Source organism: Miscanthus floridulus, chromosome 2 (assembly GCF_019320115.1).
Source record: "Miscanthus floridulus cultivar M001 chromosome 2, ASM1932011v1, whole genome shotgun sequence".
Classification (NCBI taxonomy): Eukaryota; Viridiplantae; Streptophyta; class Magnoliopsida; order Poales; family Poaceae; genus Miscanthus; species Miscanthus floridulus.
Window position 1 is genome coordinate 25,253,109 of NC_089581.1, and position 7,366 is coordinate 25,260,474.

The 7,366-nt window shown below is 44.3% G+C and overlaps 1 pseudogene; it reads right to left on the reverse strand.

The window, feature by feature from the left end:
* Positions 1-2,545: 2,545 nt before the first annotated feature.
* Positions 2,546-7,165, reverse strand: LOC136538253 (probable potassium transporter 16; annotated as a pseudogene).
* Positions 7,166-7,366: the final 201 nt, after the last annotated feature.

Below are 7,366 nucleotides of genomic sequence, written 5' to 3' on the forward strand. Positions count from 1 at the left end.
CAGTGTCGAGCCATGGGCCACAGAAAAACTCTCAGTTGTGGCCCATCAAACAATGGCAGTTGAAGGTGATGGCACCCAAATTATGCTTAGTAGTTTGTATTAGTATAGGAATATTATGAGGATCTACTATAACTATCAAGGGGTAAAATTGTAAAAGAGCCATAGCAAGCGGTGCCCTATAAAAGGGGAACACAAACTCTGTACAAGGGGAGGTAGTTGAATGCATTTATGAAACCCTAGTTTGGTCGGGACCCACTTTTCACCTGACACGCCTTCACCCAAGGCACCTGTCCGGGCGAAGGCTTCAGCTATCTCCTTTTAGTCCCATTTGTTGGAAACCACCATTTTCCAACAGAAAACATCGAATCAACTGACTCTCTAGGAATCTACACAAAGTTCTCATACTCTCAATAGTGGGTCTCAATGAGTCTGGTCTTAACATGGGACATGCTCTCGTGATACTTCTAAAGAGCGAACCATATCTCATGAGCCGTCATAAGATTTGAAACACAATCAAACTCTAGCAGAGAGAGATTTGTGAAAAAGCATTTAGGCCTTACTATAGCCTCATGTTAATCAATTTGGAGCTGATCAACCCGAGCCGCTAAGACCATGTAGTCCTAAGTGAAGCAAATGTCCCAAACTTTCGAATTGATGCTCTGCAAGCAAGTAGACATCTGAACCTTCTAGTAGGGGTAGTTAGTTCCATTGAAGAAGGGAGCCTTACTACTACCTCGCTCCATGTTGCCTTCACAGATTAGGAACCGGTTAAGGTAGAATTATCCTACCTGCTCTAATACCAATTGAAGGACTGAGAAAGCTCACCAAAGCGGGAGTGAATGGGAGCTAAATCCAATTTTCTTCAGATTTTGGCCTTCGTCCAAGATTCAACCCCAAATCTTCAAAAACTGCTCAAGAAGCTCACACAAGTCAACTAGTGACTAGATGAACCCTAGGCTGCAGCAAAAACACACCGAAGAAGGTGCGGAAGCAAATCGGGCAAGATCTAGTGAGAAATCTGATTTGACAATTCAAACTGGATCAGTCCTGTGTGCATATCAGACATGTCTGGTATGAACTTGACAGTGCACATCAAGATAGCTCACAAAATAGTGTCCAAAAATTATGAAATTTTAGACATAAGCTCCCAATACATTAAGATAGCTCTCCACCAAAAGTCTGCTCAAAATTCTAAATTCAAAAATACCGGACCTAAGCGAGCATACCAGACCATCACACTAGACCGGTCCGGTATGAATCAGCATGTGGGAATTTTCTTCAAAAATTCAAATCTGATTCAAATCAACTCAGATTGAACTCAAACCTTGTAGGGATGTTCCAGAGGTGTTGAGATGATATTCTTAGAGCATCAATACCCAGAACTCACCCAAACTCCCACGATCCTAAAATCCATCAAAGAGGTTGGAGTTTTCTCAAAATTCCTCCCAAGGGTGAATTTTTGTGCTCGTGATGAATATAGACAATTCATCACTTGGTAGATAAGATCATTAGAAGTCCTAGCATGTATCCAAACCCTAAAAACAACCCCATACTCGTTGGAACATAAGAGCCAACAAAAACTCACAAGAGAAGGGGAAAGGGAGAGGAAGAACCAAACAAAACAAACATAAACAAGAACTCACATCTTGAGCCACGAATTTTAGAGGACAACTTGCTTTATTTCAGGCACCAATAAGATCTGGTTCTTACGGAGATCAGATTACACAGCAGAGAAAACACTCTCTACACTGCAAATCTCAAACACAGGGAAAACTAAGACTGTCTATTCCTGGAAACAACCTAGTGACTTAGACAAAAGCTAATGAAGAGATTGCTGGTTGGGGCAGCCTCCTATCTTATTTATAGAGCTATTACACATTCTCAACAAAGCTCTTAGATATTTTGACTGAACCACTTAACCTAGGGGTGAAATGGTCCAACTTGAGATCTGTGCATCTGACGACTACGAGCTCTTCACGACTTTGCTTCACCTCGACGCAAACTTCGCGATGACGCTACATGCCACCTCCAAGTCCATCCAGAACTCCAACCGAGTTTGGAGGCCCAACCCACCAAACCCCCTAGAGAAGCATATCTGCTTTGTCTCTTCCACGATCTAAACATGTGTCGCCGTCGTCCTTGAGCACTCGATCACCAAGTCCTCCAGCGCCTCCGCTTGACTTGGTCAACAAGGTCTACTCCTCCACATGTACTCTTGCTTGTTGATGCCCCCAAGTGTCAGCCACCCATGGTTAGTCTTCTAACCATCTTGGTCCCTCGGTCCAAGCCTCACGTCCATCCTTCACCACTCATGGTCCATTGGCATGACACGTCTCTACTTGACCTTCTTCATGTCCATCGACCGTCTCTGTGCTCCACCCTTGCACACCAACACAGCTAATAGACATGTTGCCCCCACACTCACGCTAGTCTCAAACTCAACCAAAGTCGATCGTCTCTTGACAATCACTCATCACAACTCGATACACGAGGGCACATATCAACCTTGTGTTCGCATGAGTAAAACATGAGTCGATTGGGATAATATAGTAGTTAGCTCACATTATGTCTTTGGAAGATTGTCATGTTGAAATATATTCGTACAGGCGCGTTGCGAGCTCTTATATTACAATTGAATATCCACACATGAAAGGAAAAAAAAAAATCGTTCCAGTCAAATATATATACTCCATGTGCGACCTAGATCTCATATGTTATTCCAACCTTGAGTAGTTGGCCTCTTGGAATGTATAGCATCTTCTCTCCATTTCTTGAGTTTTTTCCTTAGGAAGCTATAGACGTAATTCACAATAATCTTCTTTAACAAGTTTGAATGAGGCTTGGCTACTACTTCACTCTCCCCAATTATATAAACAACACCATTGTCCACCTCGCGTTGGATTATCTTTTGATCCTCCTCGATCTTCAACATCTCCTCCAGGTTCATTTTCCCTGTCTGTTATCAGAAAAGAGTATATATGATTAGCACACAAAGAAATGAGAAAATGAAATTTTGAATAACGTTGTTAATTTCTAGAAAAACAAAACCCATGCTGTATGAATTTATCACCTGGAAATGTGCCAATCTACTGCTCATGGAGACTGGATGCATTGTGAGCTCCGAGAAGGATTGGGCCGGTGTAAGCATCTCCTCAGCATAGATGCATGTCCTGAGGGCTTCCTCTCCCAAGAAAAGCTGTCCACCCGAGCACTATGGAAGACAATCTTCAATGGTTCATCACCACCAACTCCATAGAGGTTTAAGTCCCTGACATAGTACTGGAGGTACTCAACTAGAATTTTAACAAAATCACCGGCCGTTTCGAGTGCGTCACGGTACCCATATCTTGCCACACAACGGAACACCATGAACTCTTTGGGCTCCACTTGGCGGAAGAGGAAGCGCTCCATGACATCGACATGGGGTACTGGCAAATTCTTCACCGTGATGAAGACAATCACCGAGTGGATGGTAGGGATCTTCTCAATGAGGTGAGGGAAAATAGGCGGTATGCCTTGCACCAGTTCGGTGTAGAAAAGCCCTAGGCCTGGAACTCTCTTTAGGTCCCGGCGCTCGAGCAGATCTTTTGCCTCGTCTCGTGACACAGTGTGCTCAAGCTCGTACTTGTACCGCTTGACATGCACGTAGTGCCACACGATCATGATGAACATGAGAACAGCCGACATGGCCACTGGCACATACGGTCCATGGGTGAACTTATACAGGACTGCAGCTGTGTAGATGGACTCTGTAGACATGAAGACAACGAAGAATATGGCTATCCACCAGATGTTTACCTTCCACACGAGGAGCATCACTATTGTCATCAAGAGAGTTGTGATAAGCATCACAAGGACCACACAAATTTCTGTTTGTACAGGTAGAAACATATATAGTAAGTGATGTGTATGTGTATAAAATGAAGCCATGCATTCTGTGTGCAGAAAATATTTAAACTTTTGCTTCAAAAAAAATGTTTAGACTTGTTACCATGGGCTTTGGCTATGAAACCAGTTGTCCTGAAGCTTATGGTTACAACACAAGCTGCAATGCAGAGGAAGATATTCACTTCAGGGCTGTACAGCTGGCCTGAATAACGCCTTGATGTATGCAGTATCTTAACCCTTGGGAAACAGTTGAGTGCCTGTAAATGCGACATGGTTGCAAAGGCACACGAGACCATAGCCTGGCTTCCAATGACTGATGTGATGAGAGCTAGGACAAAAGTTGGCCAAAACAAAGATGCTGCATCACACAAGACAATATCCATTACATACTCCTTTTATGGTTGACTGAATAATCAAGAAATTAATAGCAGAAGCTACTATTTGTAGTCACATACTTGGAATCGATTCGAAGAAAACGTTAGGTATGATATCAGGCCTGTCCATGTGTTTCCTCAGGTACGCCGCTTGCCCAATATATGTGAGCAACACTGAAGGCAATAAGCCGAAGGTGAAGCTTAGCTGGAAGACAAAAATAAGGTTCCTTAAATGGATATGGTAGAACTTGCATAAGTTTTAGTACTGATCCATTAATTTTCAGAGTAGTGATATAGTAAGAGAATTAATGTACACTGCATGCAAAGAAATATATATAATCCCATCCCCAGGAGCATCACACAAGGTCATTTTTATTCTTTTTACTTTAAGAAATGATCAGAACAGCTGTTTCTACTTTTTTATTTACAGTATCTAAATAATCATGTGTACCTGTATAGATCTGATGCTGAAGTATCCCATATCAGCAAAAAGAGCTTCAGTGCCTGTCAAAGAAGCACAGCAAACCTTTATAAACAAATGTAGCTAGCATGAACAAAACTACAACAAGACATCATAAATGCACATACCTGTGAAACAAAGAAGAATTTCACCCAATGAGACCCATCCTTTCTTTTTGTTCCTTCGGAAATAGTCAATGATATATTTGGCGTTGAAAGCCTTCAATGTGCTAATGTCGTACTTGACCGTGTTATAGATCCCGATGCCGGAGATAAGGAGGAGCCACACAAAAACCACCGGTGCAAATGTGTAACCAATTTTGTCGGTCCCAAAGCGCTGGACCGAAAAGAAAACCACCAAAATGGCCACTGTGATCCATACCATTGCATCTGTGTTTGTACAAGTAACCATATGTGTCAAACATTAATTAATTAATAACTCTGCAAGATGCTGGATATTTTTGGCCTTAATTTTCTGAATATACTATAAGAATTTTTCTTAAGGAAAAATAGAACACGTTATCATGTGGACTAGTTTGATTGACCTATTCAATTAGTCGACTTTCAAGTTAAGTAGTTAGTATCTTGCGGTGCACGTACTATCTGTGAGTTTTCCTTGGGAAATTGGAGACAGTGTTGACACCCAAAATTATCCAAAGTGCATAATGGACCCCGCTACAGAGTATATATCTGTATTTAGAGAGGGGTGACTAATATTTGCCGCAATTAATGACACAAAGTCTTGTCTTCTGATTTTCCTTTGCATCTCTTCCAAATACTCCATATAATACTAACATCACTAGACTATATTATATATGCGAGCAAAATATATGCATTCTACAATTATACGTACATAATACGTGGCTTTCAGCATTACTATACCTGTAGTCAGATGAGGTGCTCTCAACTTGAGTCCGTTGACAGCCGCAAGTACTGAACCATTAAAACATGCAAAGAGTGATCATGTCAGGCCATCCAAACGCCAGGCGAACAATATTTCACATGAACACAGAGTGATCATGCATGCATCTATCTATTTATGTATGAGCTATATGGTACGTACGTACGTACCTGATATCGGAGGGGTTAGCATGGAGTCGCTGATGGCCAGCGCCGTGGCAAGGATGGTGAGGAAGAAGAGTGAGATCTTTGCTGCCTTGCTCGTCTCCAGCAGGTTCTTCATCCACTGGGCTCTACGAAGCGTCGCCGACGGCTTGCCACGGTGCTTGTACCTTGACACGAGTTCATCTTCTGCCTGCTGGTTTGGGATGAGGCACACCTTGGCGTACCGCGAGATCAGCGAGTAGAGCGCAAACGTGCCACCTGACGGATCGACACAGAATCAAACGTGTCAATGTCGGCAGTAGTTATTACCACCACAAGCTATGCAAGTTTTTCTCCTCTGCAGCTAGATACCTATTGAACACGTCTAGATTGATGGTGATACTGCAACTAATGCAGGCTCGATCGAGCGATGACTTGATCAAATCAAAGCTGCTGGTGGATCTAGTGTCAAAGGCCGTTTGCATATGCACTTGCGCGTACGTACCGTCACCGTCATCGTTGGCGTAGAGCGCGATGAAGACGATCTTGATCATGGTGAAGAGGATGAAGCTGTAGATGATGATGGACAGCACGCCGAGGACGTCGTCCTCATGCTTGACGCCATACTTGAAGGTGTTGGCGTAGACGTAGAGCGGCGACGTGCCGAGGTCGGCGTAGAGGATGCCCACGCACTGGAACGCCAGCCGTAGCGTCCGAACCCAGCTCTCCTGTGTACGGTGTAGGGTACCCATGCATGCATGTACATTCAATCATCAGATTATATACGTGCGTTGGCAAAACAAGTTGCTCTTATTAATCCCAGGACCAAGTACGAGTATACTAAATTGTGGAGAAGCAGTGAGCAGCGTAGCGAGCTGGTTTGCCATGCCATCCAGCGACCAGCATGCGGGTACCTGTCCGTGGTGGCCGGCGTGCGTTGGCATGGTGGCGTCGCGGTAGAGCGAGTCCTGGCGCTTCACGTCAAACGGCGGCAGCTCCAGCTCCAGGTCGCGGCCGCTGCTGTAGCTGTAGGGGACGATCTCCATGCTACCACCACCCCGGCCGGCGGCAGCCGTAGCATGCTGATGTGCCATCTTCTTCTCGGCCGCCGGCGTCGTCTTAGCTTCCTCTGCTGCGAAAGAAGAGCCTCCTCCTCCTCCTCCCTCGAAATTATAGGCCGGCCGGCGGCAGTCGGCTCGATCGATCACCACCTCACGCTGCGGCTGTGCAGCAGTGCGTGTACAGCCTTTGGCTGTTTGCTTCTTCCCAGTTGCTCATGTCACTAGCTATGAGGTGCCTTTTATAATTATAACCATCCAAGCCAACCGACCTATCTAGCCATCGTCTAGCATGGAGCTCCTGCTCCCAGTTTTCAGCGTCGTCGCAGCCTGGGAACTGTTAATAACTCCAGAAAAAAGTCTTTTTAACCACTTACGACTTACATATATAATTGCTGCTACTCGTACTAGTAGTTACGTGCCTTAACAGCCTTGGTAACTAGGAGGGCTGTGTAATATATCTTGCTAGTACGTCTACGTACTACTAATCTTCGTCCTGTCCTAGCTGGTTCCGTTTCCATGAGAGGTTACTTAATTAGTCTG